The following is an 18,239-nucleotide window of genomic DNA, read 5'->3' on the forward strand; positions in this document are numbered from 1 at the left end:
ACTTGGTGTGTCACAGTGACAGAGTGGGGTCAGTCTGCTCTTCCCAGGGTGCATTAGTTTGACAGAGTGGGGTCAGTCTGCTCTTCCCAGAATGTGTTACATTGACAGAGTTGGGTCAGTCTGATCTTCCCTGGGTGTGTTACATTGACAGAGTGGGGTCCGTCTGCTCTTCCCTGGGTGTGTTACATTGACAGAGTGGGATCAGTCTACTCTTCTCTGCGTGTGTTACTTTGACAGAGTGCTGTCAGTGTGCTCTTCCCAGGGTGTGTTACATTGACAGACTGGGGTCAGTCTGCTCCTCCCAGTGTGTGTTACATTGACAGAGTGGGGTCAGTCTGCTCTTCCTTGGGTGCGTTTCATTGACAGAGTGGGGTCAGTCTACCCTTCCCTGGGCGTGTTACATTGACAGAGTGGGGTCAGTCTGCTCGTCCCTGGATGGGTTACATTGACTGAGTGCAGTCAGTCTGCTCTTACCAGCGTCTGTTACATTGACAGAGTGGGGTCAGTCTGCTCTTCCCTGGGTTTGTTACATTGACAGAGTGGGGTCAGACTGCTCTTCCCTGCGTGTGTTACAGTAACAGAGTGGGGTCAGTCTGCTCTTCCCAGGGTGTGTTACATTGACAGATTGGGGTCAGTCTCCTGTTCCCTGGGTGTGTTACTTTGACAGGGTGGGGTCAGTCTGCTCTTCCCTGGGTGCGTGACATTGACAGCGTGGGGTCAGTCTGCTGTTCCCTGGGTGTGTTACATTGACAGAGTGGGGTCTGTCTGCTCTTCCCTGGGTGTGTTACATTGACTGAGAGGGGTCCGTCTGCTCTTCCCTGGATGTGTTACATTGAATGTGTGGGGTCAGTCTGCTCTTCCCTGGGTGTGTTACATTGACACTGTGGGGTCAGTCTGCTCTTCCCTGGGTGTGTTACAGTGACAGAGTGGCGTCAGTCTGCTCTTCCCTGGGTGTGTTACATTGACAGAGAGGGGTCAGTCTGCTCTTCCCTGGGTGTGTTACAATGACAGAGTGGGGTCAGTCTGCTCTTCCTCGGGTGTTTTACATTGACAGTGTGCGGTCAGTCTGCTCTTCCCTGGGTGCGTGACATTGACAGAGTGGGGTCAGTCTGCTCTTCCCTGGGTGTGTTACATTGACAGTGTGCGGTCAGTCTGCTCATCCCTGGGTGCGTGACATTGACAGAGGGTGGTCAGTCTGCTCTTCCCTGGGTGTGTTACATTGACAGAGTGGGGTCAGTCTGCTCTTCCCTGGGTGTGTTACATTGAGAGAGAGGGGTCAGTCTGCTCTTCCCTGGATGTGTTACATTGAATGTGTGGGGTCAGTCTGCTCTTCCCTGGGTGTGTTACATTGACAGAGTGGGGTCAGTCTGCTCGTCCCTTGGTGTGTCACAGTGACAGAGTGGGGTCAGTCTGCTCTTCCCAGGGTGCATTAGATTGACAGAGTGGGGTCAGTCTGCTCTTCCCTGGATGGGTTACATTGACTGAGTGCAGTCAGTCTGCTCTTACCAGCGTCTGTTACATTGACAGAGTGGGGTCAGTCTGCTCTTCCCTGGGTTTGTTACATTGACAGAGTGGGGTCAGACTGCTCTTCCCTGTGTGTGTTCCAGTAACAGAGTGGGGTCAGTCTGCTCTTCCCAGGGTGTGTTACATTGACAGATTGGGGTCAGTCTGCTGTTCCCTGGGTGTGTTACTTTGACAGGGTGGGGTCAGTCTGCTCTTCCCTGGGTGCTTGACATTGACAGCGTGCGGTCAGTCTGCTGTTCCCTGGGCGTGTTACATTGACAGAGTGGGGTCTGTCTGCTCTTCCCTGGGTGTGTTACATTGACAGAGAGGGGTCAGTCTGCTCTTCCCTGGATGTGTTACATTGAATGTGTGGGGTCAGTCTGCTCTTCCCTGGGGGTGTTACATTGACACAGTGGGGTCAGTCTGCTCTTTCCTGGGTGTGTTACAGTGACAGAGTGGGGTCAGTCTGCTCTTCCTTGGGTGTGTTACATTGACAGAGAGGGGTCAGTCTGCTCTTCACTGGGTGTGTTACAATGACAGAGTGGGGTCAGTCTGCTCTTCCTTGGGTGTTTTACATTGACAGTGTGCGGTCAGTCTGCTCTTCCCTGGGTGCGTGACATTGACAGAGTGGGGTCAGTCTGCTCTTCCCTGGGTGTGTTACATTGACAGTGTGCGGTCAGTCTGCTCTTCCCTGGGGGTGATACATTGACGGAGTGGGTCAGTCTGCTATTCCCTGGGTGTGTTACATTGACAGAGTGGGGTCAGTCTGCTCTTCCCTGCGTGTGTTACATTGACAGATTGGGGTCAGTCTGCTCTTTCCTGGGTGGCTTACGTTGACAGCGTGGGGTTAGTCTGCTCTTCCTGGGGGAGGGGGGTTACACTGACAGAGTGGGATCAGTCTGCTCTTCCCTGTGTGTGTCACATTGACAGACTGAGATCATTCTGCGATTCCCTGGTTGGGTTACATTAACAGAGTTGGGTCAGTCTGCTTTTCCCTGGGTGTGTTACATTGACAGAATGGGGTCAGTATGCTATTCCCTGGGTGTGTAACTTTGACAAAGTGAGGTCATTCCGCGATTCCCTGGTCGGAGTACATGAACAGAGTTGGGTCGGTCTGCTCTTTCCTGGGTTTGTTACATTGACAGAGTGGGGTCAGTCTGCTCTTCCCTGGGTGTGTTACATTGACAGAGTGAGGTCATTCTGCGATTCCCTAGTTGGGTTACATTAACAGGGTTGGGTCAGTCTGCTCTTCCCTGGGTGTGTTATATTGATGGAGTGGGGTCAGTCTGCTCTTCCCTTGGTGGGTTACATTGACAGAGTGGGGTCAGTCTGCTCTTCCCTGGGTTTGTTCCATTGACAGAGTGGGCTCAGTCTGCTCTTGCCTGGGTGTGTTACATTGACAGAGTGAGGTAATTCTGTGATTCCCTGGTATGGTTACATTAACAGAGTTGGGTCAGTCTGCTCTTCCCTAGGTTTGTCACATTGACAGAGTTGGGTCAGTCTGCTCTTCTTTGAGTCTGTGACATTGACAGAATGGGGTCAGTCTGCTCTTGCATGTATGAATTACATTGACATGCTGGGGTCAGTCTACTATTCCCTGGGTGGGTTACATTGTCAGAGTGGAGTGAGTCTGCCCTTCCTTGGGTGTGTTACAATGACAGAGTGGGGTCAGTCTGATCGTCCCTGTGTGAGTTTCATTGACAGAGTAGGGTCAGAAAGCACTTCCCTGGGTGGGTTACATTGACAGAGTGGCGTCAGTCTGCTCTTCCCTGGGTGTGTTACATTGACAGAATGGGGTCAGTCTGCTCTTCCCTGGGTCTGTTACATTGACAGAGTGGTCTCAGTCTGCTCTTCCCTGGGTGTGTTATATTGTCAGAGTGGGGTCAGACTGCTCTTCCCTGGGTGTGTTACATTTACAGAATGGGGTCAGTCTGCTCTTCCCTGGGTGTGTTATATTGTCAGAGTGGGGTCAGACTGCTCTTCCCTGTGTCTGTTACATTGACAGAGTGGTGTCAGTCTGATCTTCCCTGGGTGTGTTACATTGACAGAGTGGGGTCAGACTGCTCTTCCCTTGGTTTGTTACATTGACAGTGTGGGGTCAGTCTACACTTCCCTGGGTGTTTTACATTGACAGATTGGGGTCAATCTGCTCTTCCCTGTGTGTGTCACATTGACAGAGTGAGGTCATTCTGCGATTCCCTGGTTGGGTTACATTAACAGAGTTGGGTCAGTCTGCTCTTCCTTGGGTGTGTTACATTGACAGAGTGGCGTCAGTCTGCTCTTCCCTGGGAGTGTTACTTTGACAGAGTTGAGTCAGTCTGCTCTTCCCTGGGTGTGTCACATTGACAGAGTTGGGTCAGTCGGCTCTTCCCTGAGTGTGATACATTGACAGAATGGGGTCAGTCTGCTCTTGCATGTATGAGTTACATTGATTGACTGGCGTCAGTCTGCTCTTCCCTGGGTGTGTTACAATGACAGAGCAAGGTCATTTTGCGATTCCCTGGTTGGGTTACATTAACAGGGTTGGGTCAGTCTGCTCTTCCCTGGGGGTGTTACATTGACGTAGTGGGGTCAGTCTGCTCTTCCCTGTGTGTGTCACATTGACAGAGTGAGGTCATTCTGCGATTCCCTGGTTGGGTTACATTAACAGAGTGGGGTCAGTCTGCTCTTCCCTAGGTGTGTTCCATTGACAGAGTGGGGTCAGTCTGCTCTTCCCTGGGAGTGTTACATTGACAGAGTTGTATCAGTCTGCTTTTCCTGGGTGGGTCACATTGACAGAGTTGGGTCAGTTGGCTCGTCCCTGAGTTTGATACATTGACAGAATGGGGTCAGTCTGCTCTTCCCTGAGAGTCTCACATTGACAGAGTGCGGTCAGTCTGCTCTTCCCTGAGAGTGTCACATTGACAGAGTGGGGTCAGCCTGCTCTTAACTGAGAGTGTCACATTGACAGTTTGGGGTCAGTCTGCCCTTCCCTGGGTGTGTGACATTGACAGAGTGCGGTCAGTCTGCTCTTCCCTGGGTGAGTTACATGGAGGGAGAGGGGTCAGTCTGCTCTTCACTGGGTGGGTTACATTGACAGAGTGGGGTCAGTCCGCTCTTCTATGGGTGTGTTACATTGACAGAGTGGGGTCAGTCTGCGCTTCTCTGGGTGTGTTACTTTGACAGAGTGTGATCAGTCTGCTCTTCCCTGGGTGTGTTACACTGACAGAGTGGGGTCAGTCTGCTCTTCCCTGGGTGTGTTACGTTGACAGAGTGGGGTCAATCTGCTCTTCCCTTGGTGTGTTACATTGACAGAGTGGGGTCAGTCTGCTCTTCCCTGGGTGTGTTGCATTGACAGAGTGGGGTCAGTCTGCTCTTCCCTGGGTGTGTTACATTGACAGAGTGGGGTCAGTCTGTTCTTCCCTGGGTGTGTTACATTGACAGAACGGGGTCTGTCTGCTCTTCCCTGGGTGTGTTACATTGACAGAGTGGGGTCAGTCTGCTCTTCCCTGGGTGTGTTACATTGACAGATTGGGGTCAATCTGCTCTTCCCTGGGTGTGTTACATTGACAGAGTGGGGTAAGTCTGCTCTCCCCTGGGGGTCTGACATTGACAGAGTGGGGTCAGTCTGTTCTTCCCTGGGTGTGTTACATTGACAGAATGGGATCAGTCTGCCCTTCCCTGGGTGTGTTACATTGACAGAGTGGGGTTAGTCTACTCTTCCCTGGGTCTGTTACATTGACAGAGTGGGGTCAGTCTGCTCTTCCCTGGGTGTGTTACATTGACAGAGTTGGGTTAGTCTGCTCTTCCCTGGGTATGTTACATTGACCGAGTGAGGTCAATCTTCTGTTCCCTGGGTGAGTTACATTGACAGAGAGGGGTCAGTCTGCTCTTCCCTGGCTGTGTTACAATGACAGATTGGGGTCAGACTGCTCTTCCTTGGGTGTGTTACATTGACAGAGTGGGGTCAGCCTACTCTTCCCGCGGTGTGTTACATTGACAGAGTGAGATCAGTCTGCTCTTCCCTCGGTGAGTTACATTGACAGGGTGGGGTCAGTCTGCTCTCCCCTGGGTGTGATACATTGACAGAGTGGGGTCAGACTGCTATTCCCTGAGTATGTTACATTGACAGAGTGGGGTCAGTCTGCCCTTCCCTGGTTGTGTTACATTCACAGAGTGGTGTCAGTCTGCTCTTCCCTGGGTGTGTTACATTGACAGAGTGGGGTCTGTCTGCTCTTCCCTGGGTGCGTTTTATTGACAGGGTGGGGTCAGTCAGCTCTACCCCGGGTGTGTTACATTGATGGAGTGGGGTCAGTCTGCCCTTCCCTGGGTGTGTTACATTGAAAGAGTGGGGTCAGTCTGCTCTTCCCTGGGTGAGTTACACGGAGGGAGAGGGGTCAGTCTGCTCTTCCCTGGGTGTGTGACATTGACAGAGTGGGGTCAGTCTGCTCTTCCCTGGGTGTGTTACATTGACAGAGTGGGGACAGTCTGCTCTTCCCTGGGTGTGTTACATTGACAGAGTGAGGTCAGTCTGCTCTTCCCTGAGTGTGTTAATTTGACAGAGTGTGAAGAGTCTGCTCTTCCCTGAGTGTGTTCCTTTGAAAGAGTGCGGTCAATCTGTTCTTCCCTTGGTGAGTTACATTGAGATAGAGGGGTCACTCTGGTCTCCCCTGGGTGTGTTACATTGTCAGAGTTGGGTGAGTCTGCTCTTCCCTGGGTCTGTGATAATGACAGAGTGGGGTCAGTCTGCTCTTCCCTGGGTGTGTTACATTGACTGAGTGCGGTCAGTATGCTCTTCTCTGGGTGGGTTAAATTGACAGAGTGGGGTTAGTCTGCTCTTCCCTGGGTATGTTACATTGACCGAGTGAGGTCAATCTTCTGTTCCCTGGGTGAGTTACATTGACAGAGAGGGGTCAGTCTGCTCTTCCCTGGCTGCGTTACAATGACAGAGTGGGGTCAGACTGTTCTTCCTTGGGTGTGTTACATTGACAGACTGGGGTCAGTCTACTCTTCCCGCGGTGTGTTACATTGACAGAGTGAGGTCAGTCTGCTCTTCCCTGGGTGAGTTACATTGACAGGGTGGGGTCAGTCTGCTCTCCCCTGGGTGTGATACATTGACAGAGTGGGGTCAGACTGCTATTCCCTGAGTATGTTACATTGACAGAGTGGGGTCAGTCTGCCCTTCCCTGGTTGTGTTACATTCACAGAGTGGGGTCAGTCTGCTCTTCCCTGGGTGTGTTACATTGACAGAGTGGGGTCTGTCTGCTCTTCCCTGGGTGCGTTATATTGACAGGGTGGGGTCAGTCTGCTCTTCCCTGGGTGAGTTACACGGAGGGAGAGGGGTCAGTCTGCTCTTCCCTGGGTGTGTTACATGGACAGAACGGGGTCTGTCTGCTCTTCCCTGGGTGTGTTACATTGACAGAGTGGGGTCAGTCTGCTCTCCCCTGGGTGTCTGACATTGACAGAGTGGGGTCAGTCTGTTCTTCCCTGGGTGTGTTACATTGACAGAATGGGGTCAGTCTGCTCTTCCCTGGGTGGGTTACATTGACAGAGTGGGGTCAGTCTGCTCTTCCCTGGGTCTGTTACATTGACAGAGTTGGGTAAATCTGCTCTTCCCTGGGTGTGTTACATTGAAAGTATGGGGTCAGTCTGCTCTTCCCTGGGTGTGTTACATTGACACAGTGGGATCAATCTTCTCTTCCCTGGGTGTGTTCCATTGACAGAGTGCGGTCAGTCTGCTCTTCCCTGGGTGCGTGACATTGACAGAGTGGGGTCTGTCTGCTCTTCCCTGGGTGTGTTACATTGACAGAGTGGGGTTAGTCTGCTCTTCCCTGGGTATGTTACATTGACCGAGTGAGGTCAATCTCCTGTTCCCTGGGTGAGTTACATTGACAGAGAGGGGTCAGTCTGCTCTTCCCTGGCTGTGTTACAATGACAGAGTGGGGTCAGACTGCTCTTCCCGCGGTATGTTACATTGACAGAGTGAGGTAAGTCTGCTCTTCCCTGGGTGTGTTTACATTGACAGAGTGGGGTCAGTCTGCTCTTCCCTGGGTGTGTTACATTGACAGAGTGGGGTTAGTCTGCTCTTCCCTGGGTATGTTACATTGACCGAGCCAGATCAATCTTCTGTTCCCTGGGTGTGTTACATTGACAGAGGGGGCTCAGTCTGCTCTTCCCTGGGTGTGTTACATTGACAGAGTGAGATCAGTCTGCTCTTCCCTGGGTGTGTTACAATGACAGAGAGGTGTCAGTCTGCTCTTCACTGGGTGTAATACAATGACAGAGTTGGGTCAGTCTGCTCTTCCCAGAATGTGTTACATTGACAGAGTTGGGTCAGTCTGATCTTCCCTGGGTGTGAAACGTTGACAGAAAGGGGTCAGTCTGCTCTTCCCTGGGTGTTTTACATTGACAGAGTGGGGTCAGTCTGCTCTTCCCTGGGTGTGTTACATTGACAGAGTGGGGTCAGTCTCCTCTTCACTGGGTGTCTTACATTGACAGAGTGGGGTCAGTCTGCTCTTCCCTGGGTGTGTTTACATTGACAGAGTGGGGTCAGTCTGCTCTTCCCAGGGTGTGTTACATTGACAGAGTGGGGTCCGTCTGCTCTTCCCTGGGTGTGTTACATTGACAGAGTGGGGTCAGTCTACTCTTCCCTGGGTGTGTTTACATTGACAGAGTGGGGTCAGTCTGCTCTTCCCAGGGTGTGTTACATTGACAGAGTGGGGTCCGTCTGCTCTTCCCTGGGTGTGTTACATTGACAGAGTGGGGTCAGTCTGCTCTTCCCTGGGTTTGTTACATTGACAGATTGGGGTCAATCTGCTCTTCCCTGGGTGTGTTACATTGACAGAGTGGGGTAAGTCTGCTCTCCCCTGGGGGTCTGACATTGACAGAGTGGGGTCAGTCTGTTCTTCCCTGGGTGTGTTACATTGACAGAATGGGATCAGTCTGCCCTTCCCTGGGTGTGTTACATTGACAGAGTGGGGTTAGTCTACTCTTCCCTGGGTCTGTTACATTGACAGAGTGGGGTCAGTCTGCTCTTCCCTGGGTGTGTTACATTGACAGAGTTGGGTTAGTCTGCTCTTCCCTGGGTATGTTACATTGACCGAGTGAGGTCAATCTTCTGTTCCCTGGGTGAGTTACATTGACAGAGAGGGGTCAGTCTGCTCTTCCCTGGCTGTGTTACAATGACAGATTGGGGTCAGACTGCTCTTCCTTGGGTGTGTTACATTGACAGAGTGGGGTCAGCCTACTCTTCCCGCGGTGTGTTACATTGACAGAGTGAGATCAGTCTGCTCTTCCCTCGGTGAGTTACATTGACAGGGTGGGGTCAGTCTGCTCTCCCCTGGGTGTGATACATTGACAGAGTGGGGTCAGACTGCTATTCCCTGAGTATGTTACATTGACAGAGTGGGGTCAGTCTGCCCTTCCCTGGTTGTGTTACATTCACAGAGTGGTGTCAGTCTGCTCTTCCCTGGGTGTGTTACATTGACAGAGTGGGGTCTGTCTGCTCTTCCCTGGGTGCGTTTTATTGACAGGGTGGGGTCAGTCAGCTCTACCCCGGGTGTGTTACATTGATGGAGTGGAGTCAGTCTGCCCTTCCCTGGGTGTGTTACATTGAAAGAGTGGGGTCAGTCTGCTCTTCCCTGGGTGAGTTACACGGAGGGAGAGGGGTCAGTCTGCTCTTCCCTGGGTGTGTGACATTGACAGAGTGGGGTCAGTCTGCTCTTCCCTGGGTGTGTTACATTGACAGAGTGGGGACAGTCTGCTCTTCCCTGGGTGTGTTACATTGACAGAGTGAGGTCAGTCTGCTCTTCCCTGAGTGTGTTAATTTGACAGAGTGTGAAGAGTCTGCTCTTCCCTGAGTGTGTTCCTTTGAAAGAGTGCGGTCAGTCTGTTCTTCCCTAGGTGAGTTACATTGAGATAGAGGGGTCACTCTGGTCTCCCCTGGGTGTGTTACATTGTCAGAGTTGGGTGAGTCTGCTCTTCCCTGGGTCTGTGATAATGACAGAGTGGGGTCAGTCTGCTCTTCCCTGGGTGTGTTACATTGACTGAGTGCGGTCAGTATGCTCTTCCCTGGGTGGGTTAAATTGACAGAGTGGGGTTAGTCTGCTCTTCCCTGGGTATGTTACATTGACCGAGTGAGGTCAATCTTCTGTTCCCTGGGTGAGTTACATTGACAGAGAGGGGTCAGTCTGCTCTTCCCTGGCTGCGTTACAATGACAGAGTGGGGTCAGACTGTTCTTCCTTGGGTGTGTTACATTGACAGACTGGGGTCAGTCTACTCTTCCCGCGGTGTGTTACATTGACAGAGTGAGGTCAGTCTGCTCTTCCCTGGGTGAGTTACATTGACAGGGTGGGGTCAGTCTGCTCTCCCCTGGGTGTGATACATTGACAGAGTGGGGTCAGACTGCTATTCCCTGAGTATGTTACATTGACAGAGTGGGGTCAGTCTGCCCTTCCCTGGTTGTGTTACATTCACAGAGTGGGGTCAGTCTGCTCTTCCCTGGGTGTGTTACATTGACAGAGTGGGGTCTGTCTGCTCTTCCCTGGGTGCGTTATATTGACAGGGTGGGGTCAGTCTGCTCTTCCCTGGGTGAGTTACACGGAGGGAGAGGGGTCAGTCTGCTCTTCCCTGGGTGTGTTACATGGACAGAACGGGGTCTGTCTGCTCTTCACTGGGTGTGTTACATTGACAGAGTGGGGTCAGTCTGCTCTCCCCTGGGTGTCTGACATTGACAGAGTGGGGTCAGTCTGTTCTTCCCTGGGTGTGTTACATTGACAGAATGGGGTCAGTCTGCTCTTCCCTGGGTGGGTTACATTGACAGAGTGGGGTCAGTCTGCTCTTCCCTGGGTCTGTTACATTAACAGAGTTGGGTAAATCTGCTCTTCCCTGGGTGTGTTACATTGAAAGTATGGGGTCAGTCTGCTCTTCCCTGGGTGTGTTACATTGACACAGTGGGATCAATCTTCTCTTCCCTGGGTGTGTTCCATTGACAGAGTGCGGTCAGTCTGCTCTTCCCTGGGTGCGTGACATTGACAGAGTGGGGTCTGTCTGCTCTTCCCTGGGTGTGTTACATTGACAGAGTGGGGTTAGTCTGCTCTTCCCTGGGTATGTTACATTGACCGAGTGAGGTCAATCTCCTGTTCCCTGGGTGAGTTACATTGACAGAGAGGGGTCAGTCTGCTCTTCCCTGGCTGTGTTACAATGACAGAGTGGGGTCAGACTGCTCTTCCCGCGGTATGTTACATTGACAGAGTGAGGTAAGTCTGCTCTTCCCTGGGTGTGTTTACATTGACAGAGTGGGGTCAGTCTGCTCTTCCCTGGGTGTGTTACATTGACAGAGTGGGGTTAGTCTGCTCTTCCCTGGGTATGTTACATTGACCGAGCCAGATCAATCTTCTGTTCCCTGGGTGTGTTACATTGACAGAGGGGGCTCAGTCTGCTCTTCCCTGGGTGTGTTACATTGACAGAGTGAGATCAGTCTGCTCTTCCCTGGGTGTGTTACAATGACAGAGAGGTGTCAGTCTGCTCTTCACTGGGTGTAATACAATGACAGAGTTGGGTCAGTCTGCTCTTCCCAGAATGTGTTACATTGACAGAGTTGGGTCAGTCTGATCTTCCCTGGGTGTGAAACGTTGACAGAAAGGGGTCAGTCTGCTCTTCCCTGGGTGTTTTACATTGACAGAGTGGGGTCAGTCTGCTCTTCCCTGGGTGTGTTACATTGACAGAGTGGGGTCAGTCTCCTCTTCACTGGGTGTCTTACATTGACAGAGTGGGGTCAGTCTGCTCTTCCCTGGGTGTGTTTACATTGACAGAGTGGGGTCAGTCTGCTCTTCCCAGGGTGTGTTACATTGACAGAGTGGGGTCCGTCTGCTCTTCCCTGGGTGTGTTACATTGACAGAGTGGGGTCAGTCTACTCTTCCCTGGGTGTGTTTACATTGACAGAGTGGGGTCAGTCTGCTCTTCCCAGGGTGTGTTACATTGACAGAGTGGGGTCCGTCTGCTCTTCCCTGGGTGTGTTACATTGAGAGAGTGGGGTCAGTCTACTCTTCCCTGCGTGTGGTACTTTGACAGAGTGCGGTTAGTGTGCTCTTCCCAGGGCGTGTTACATTGACAGAGTGGGGTCAGTCTGCTCCTCCCAGTGTGTGTTACATTGACAGAGTGGGGTCAGTCTGCTCTTCCTTGGGTGTGTTTCATTGACAGAGTGGGGTCAGTCTACCCTTCCCTGGGCGTGTTACATTGACAGAGTGGGGTCAGTCTGCTCGTCACTTGGTGTGTCACAGTGACAGAGTGGGGTCAGTCTGCTCTTCCCAGGGTGCATTAGTTTGACAGAGTGGGGTCAGTCTGCTCTTCCCAGAATGTGTTACATTGACAGAGTTGGGTCAGTCTGATCTTCCCTGGGTGTGTTACATTGACAGAGTGGGGTCCGTCTGCTCTTCCCTGGGTGTGTTACATTGACAGAGTGGGATCAGTCTACTCTTCTCTGCGTGTGTTACTTTGACAGAGTGCGGTCAGTGTGCTCTTCCCAGGGTGTGTTACATTGACAGACTGGGGTCAGTCTGCTCCTCCCAGTGTGTGTTACATTGACAGAGTGGGGTCAGTCTGCTCTTCCTTGGGTGCGTTTCATTGACAGAGTGGGGTCAGTCTACCCTTCCCTGGGCGTGTTACATTGACAGAGTGGGGTCAGTCTGCTCGTCCCTGGATGGGTTACATTGACTGAGTGCAGTCAGTCTGCTCTTACCAGCGTCTGTTACATTGACAGAGTGGGGTCAGTCTGCTCTTCCCTGGGTTTGTTACATTGACAGAGTGGGGTCAGACTGCTCTTCCCTGCGTGTGTTACAGTAACAGAGTGGGGTCAGTCTGCTCTTCCCAGGGTGTGTTACATTGACAGATTGGGGTCAGTCTCCTGTTCCCTGGGTGTGTTACTTTGACAGGGTGGGGTCAGTCTGCTCTTCCCTGGGTGCGTGACATTGACAGCGTGGGGTCAGTCTGCTGTTCCCTGGGTGTGTTACATTGACAGAGTGGGGTCTGTCTGCTCTTCCCTGGGTGTGTTACATTGACTGAGAGGGGTCCGTCTGCTCTTCCCTGGATGTGTTACATTGAATGTGTGGGGTCAGTCTGCTCTTCCCTGGGTGTGTTACATTGACACTGTGGGGTCAGTCTGCTCTTCCCTGGGTGTGTTACAGTGACAGAGTGGCGTCAGTCTGCTCTTCCCTGGGTGTGTTACATTGACAGAGAGGGGTCAGTCTGCTCTTCCCTGGGTGTGTTACAATGACAGAGTGGGGTCAGTCTGCTCTTCCTCGGGTGTTTTACATTGACAGTGTGCGGTCAGTCTGCTCTTCCCTGGGTGCGTGACATTGACAGAGTGGGGTCAGTCTGCTCTTCCCTGGGTGTGTTACATTGACATTGTGCGGTCAGTCTGCTCATCCCTGGGTGCGTGACATTGACAGAGGGTGGTCAGTCTGCTCTTCCCTGGGTGTGTTACATTGACAGAGTGGGGTCAGTCTGCTCTTCCCTGGGTGTGTTACATTGAGAGAGAGGGGTCAGTCTGCTCTTCCCTGGATGTGTTACATTGAATGTGTGGGGTCAGTCTGCTCTTCCCTGGGTGTGTTACATTGACAGAGTGGGGTCAGTCTGCTCGTCCCTTGGTGTGTCACAGTGACAGAGTGGGGTCAGTCTGCTCTTCCCAGGGTGCATTAGATTGACAGAGTGGGGTCAGTCTGCTCTTCCCTGGATGGGTTACATTGACTGAGTGCAGTCAGTCTGCTCTTACCAGCGTCTGTTACATTGACAGAGTGGGGTCAGTCTGCTCTTCCCTGGGTTTGTTACATTGACAGAGTGGGGTCAGACTGCTCTTCCCTGTGTGTGTTCCAGTAACAGAGTGGGGTCAGTCTGCTCTTCCCAGGGTGTGTTACATTGACAGATTGGGGTCAGTCTGCTGTTCCCTGGGTGTGTTACTTTGACAGGGTGGGGTCAGTCTGCTCTTCCCTGGGTGCTTGACATTGACAGCGTGCGGTCAGTCTGCTGTTCCCTGGGCGTGTTACATTGACAGAGTGGGGTCTGTCTGCTCTTCCCTGGGTGTGTTACATTGACAGAGAGGGGTCAGTCTGCTCTTCCCTGGATGTGTTACATTGAATGTGTGGGGTCAGTCTGCTCTTCCCTGGGGGTGTTACATTGACACAGTGGGGTCAGTCTGCTCTTTCCTGGGTGTGTTACAGTGACAGAGTGGGGTCAGTCTGCTCTTCCTTGGGTGTGTTACATTGACAGAGAGGGGTCAGTCTGCTCTTCACTGGGTGTGTTACAATGACAGAGTGGGGTCAGTCTGCTCTTCGTTGGGTGTTTTACATTGACAGTGTGCGGTCAGTCTGCTCTTCCCTGGGTGCGTGACATTGACAGAGTGGGGTCAGTCTGCTCTTCCCTGGGTGTGTTACATTGACAGTGTGCGGTCAGTCTGCTCTTCCCTGGGGGCGTGACATTGACAGAGTGGGATCAGTCTGCTCTTCCCTGGGTGTGTTACATTGACAGAGTGGGGTCAGTCTGCTCTTCCCTGGGTGTGTTACATTGACAGTGTGCCGTCAGTCTGCTCTTCCCTGGGGGCGTGACATTGACAGAGTGGGGTCAGTCTGCTCTTCCCTGGGTGTGTTACATTGACAGAGAGGGGTCAGTCTGCTCTTCCCTGGATGTGTTACATTGAATGTGTGGGGTCAGTCTGCTCTTCCCTGGGGGTGTTACATTGACACAGTGGGGTCAGTCTGCTCTTCCCTGGGTGTGTTACAGTGACAGAGTGGGGTCAGTCTGCTCTTCCTTGGGTGTGTTACATTGACAGAGAGGGGTCAGTCTGCTCTTCACTGGGTGTGTTACAATGACAGAGTGGGATCAGTCTGCTCTTCCTTGGGTGTTTTACATTGACAGTGTGCGGTCAGTCTGCTCTTCCCTGGGTGCGTGACATTGACAGAGTGGGGTCAGTCTGCTCTTCCCTGGGTGTGTTACATTGACAGTGTGCGGTCAGTCTGCTCTTCCCTGGGGGCGTGACATTGACAGAGTGGGGTCAGTCTGCTCTTCCCTGGGTGTGTTACATTGACAGAGTGGGGTCAGTCTGCTCTTCCCTGGGTGTGTTACATTGAGAGAGAGGTGTCAGGCTGCTCTTCCCTGGATGTGTTACATTGAATGTGTGGGGTCAGTCTGCTCTTCCCTGGGTGTGTTACATTGACACAGTGGGGTCAGTCTGCTCTTCCCTGGGTGCGTTACATTGACAGTGTGCGGTCAGTCTGCTCTTCCCTGGGTGCGTGACATTGACACAGTGGGGTCAATCTGCTCTTCCCTGGGTGTGTTACATTGACAGAGTGGGGTCAGTCTGCTGTTCCCTGGGTGTGTTACATTGCCAGAGTGGTGTCAGTTAGTTCTTCCCTGGGAGTGTTACATTGACAGAGAGTGGTCAGTCTGCTCATCCCTGGGTGTGTTACATTGGCAGAGAGGGGTCAGTCTGCACTTCCCTGGGTGTGTTACATTGACCGAGTGGAGTCAGTCTGCTCTTCCCTGGCTGGGTTATATTGGCAGAGTGGGGTCAGTCTACTCTTCCCTGGGTGTGTTTCATTGACAGAGGGGGGTCAGTCTGCTCTTCCCTGGGTGTGTTACATTGACAGAGTGGGGTCAGTCTGCTCTTCCCTTCATGTGTTACATTGACAGAGTGGGGTTAGTCTGCTCTTCCCTGAGTGTGTTACATTGACAGAGTGGGGTCAGCGTGCACTTCCCTGGGTGTTTTAAATTGACAGAGTGGGGTCAGTCTGCTCTTCCCTGGGAGTGTTACATTGACAGAGTGGGGTCAGTCTGCTCTTCCCTGGGTGTGTTCATTTGACAGGGTGGGGTCAGTCTGCTCTTCCCTAGGTGTGTGACATTGACAGCGTGGGGTCAGTCTGCTGTTCCCTGGGTGTGTTACATTGACAGAGTGGGGTGAGTCCGCTCTTCCCTGGGTGTGTTACATTGACACAGTGGGGTCAGTCTGCTCTTCCCTGGATTTGTTACATTGAACGTGTGGGGTCAGTCTGCTCTTCCCTGGGTGTGTTACATTGACACAGTGGGGTCAGTCTGCTTTTCCCTGTGTGTGTTACAGTGACAGAGTGGGGTCAGTCTGCTCTTCCCTGGGTGTGTTACATTGACAGAGAGGGGTCAGTCTGCTCTTCCCTGGGTGTGTTACAATGACAGAGTGGGGTCAGTCTGCTCTTCCTTGGGTGTTTTACATTGACAGTGTGCGGTCAGTCTGCTCTTCCCTGGGTGCGAGACATTGACAGAGTGGGGTCAGTCTGCTCTTCCCTGGGTGTGTTACATTGACAGTGTGCGGTCAGTCTGCTCGTCCCTGGGTGCGTGAAATTGACTGAGTGGGGTCAGTCTGCTCTTCACTGGGTGTGTTACATTGACAGAGTGGGGTCAGTCTGCTCTTCCCTGGGTGTGTTACATAGAGAGAGAGGGGTCAGTCTGCTCTTCCCTGGATGTGTTACATTGAATGTGTGGGGTCAGTCTGCTCTTCCCTGGGTGTGTTACATTGACACAGTGGGGTCAGTCTGCTCTTCCATGAGTGTGTTACATTGACAGTGTGTGGTCAGTCTGCTCTTCCCTGGGTGCGTGACATTGACACAGTGGGGACAATCTACTCTTCCCTGGGTGTGTTACATTGACAGTGTGCGGTAAGTCTGGTCTTCCCTGGGTGCGTGACATTGACACAGTGGGGTCAATCTGCTCTTCCCTGGGTGTGTTACATTGACAGTGTGCGGTAAGTCTGCTCTTCCCTGGGTGCGTGACATTGACAGAGTGGGGTCAGTCTGCTCTTCCCTGGGTGTGTTACATTGACAGAGAGGGGTCAGTCTGCTCTTCCCTGGATGTGTTACATTGAATGTGTGGGGTCAGTCTGCTCTTCCCTGGGTGTGTTACATTGACACAGTGGGGTCAGTCTGCTCTTCCCTGGGTGTGTTACATTGACAGAGTGCGGTCAGTCTGCTCTTCCCTGGGTGCGTGACATTGACAGAGTGGCGTCAGTCTGCTCTTCCCTGGGTGTGTTACATTGACAGAGTGGGGTCAGTCTGCTCTTCCCTGGGTGTGTTACATTGACAGAGTGGGGTTAGTCTGCTCTTCCCTGGGTATGTTACATTGACCTAGCCAGGTCAATCTTCTGTTCCCTGGGTGTGTTACATTGACAGAGGGGGCTCAGTCTGCTCTTCCCTGGGTGTGTTACATTGACAGAGTGAGATCAGTCTGCTCTTCCCTGGGTGTGTTACAATGACATTGAGGTGTCAGTCTGCTCTTCACTGGGTGTAATACAATGACAGAGTAGGGTCAGTCTGCTCTTCCCAGAATGTGTTACATTGACAGAGTTGGGTCAGTCTGATCTTCCCTGGGTGTGAAACGTTGACAGAAAGGGGTCAGTCTGCTCTTCCCTGGGTGTTTTACATTGACAGAGTGGGGTCAGTCTGCTCTTCCCTGGGTGTTTTACATTGACAGAGTGGGGTCAGTCTCCTCTTCACTGGGTGTCTTACATTGACAGAGTGGGGTCAGTCTGCTCTTCCCTGGGTGTGTTTACATTGACAGAGTGGGGTCAGTCTGCTCTTCCCAGGGTGTGTTACATTGACAGAGTGGGGTCCGTCTGCTCTTCCCTGGGTGTGTTACATTGACAGAGTGGTGTCAGTCTACTCTTCGCTGGGTGTGTTTACATTGACAGAGTGGGGTCAGTCTGCTCTTCCCAGGGTGTGTTACATTGACAGAGTGGGGTCCGTCTGCTCTTCCCTGGGTGTGTTACATTGACAGAGTGGGGTCAGTCTACTCTTCCCTGCGTGTGGTACTTTGACAGAGTGCGGTCAGTGTGCTCTTCCCAGGGTGTGTTACATTGACAGAGTGGGGTCAGTCTGCTCCTCCCAGTTTGTGTTACATTGACAGAGTGGGGTCAGTCTGCTCCTCCTTGGGTGTGTTTCATTGACAGAGTGGGGTCAGTCTACCCTTCCCTGGGCGTGTTACATTGACAGAGTGGGGTCAGTCTGCTCGTCCCTTGGTATGTCACAGTGACAGAGTGGGGTCAGTCTGCTCTTCCCAGGGTGCATTAGATTGACAGAGTGGGGTCAGTCTGCTCTTCCCAGAATGTGTGACATTGACAGAGTTGGGTCAGTCTGATCTTCCCTGGGTGTGAAACGTTGACAGAAAGGGGTCAGTCTGCTCTTCCCTGGGTGTTTTACATTGACAGAGTGGGGTCAGTCTGCTCTTCCCTGGGTCTGTTACATTGACAGAGTGGGGTCAGTCTGCTCTTCCCTGGGTGTGTTACATTGACAGAGTGAGGTCAGTCTGCTCTTCCCTGGGTGTGTTACATTGACAGAGTGGGGTCAGTCTCCTCTTCACTGGGTGTCTTACATTGACAGAGTGGGGTCAGTCTGCCCTTCCCAGGGTGTGTTTACATTGACAGAGTGGGGTCAGTCTGCTCTTCCCAGGGTGTGTTACATTGACAGAGTGGGGTCCGTCTGCTCTTCCCTGGGTGTGTTACATTGACAAAGTGGGATCAGTCTACTCTTCCCTGCGTGTGTTACTTTGACAGAGTGCGGTCAGTGTGCTCTTCACAGGGTGTGTTACATTGACAGAGTGGGGTCAGTCTGCTCCTCCGAGTGTGTGTTACATTGACAGAGTGGGGTCAGTCTGCTCTTCCTTGGGTGTGTTTCATTGACAGAGTGGGGTCAGTCTACCCTTCCCTGGGCGTGTTACATTGACAGAGTGGGGTCAGTCTGCT

Source organism: Chiloscyllium punctatum, chromosome 13, assembly GCF_047496795.1.
Source record: "Chiloscyllium punctatum isolate Juve2018m chromosome 13, sChiPun1.3, whole genome shotgun sequence".
Classification (NCBI taxonomy): Eukaryota; Metazoa; Chordata; class Chondrichthyes; order Orectolobiformes; family Hemiscylliidae; genus Chiloscyllium; species Chiloscyllium punctatum.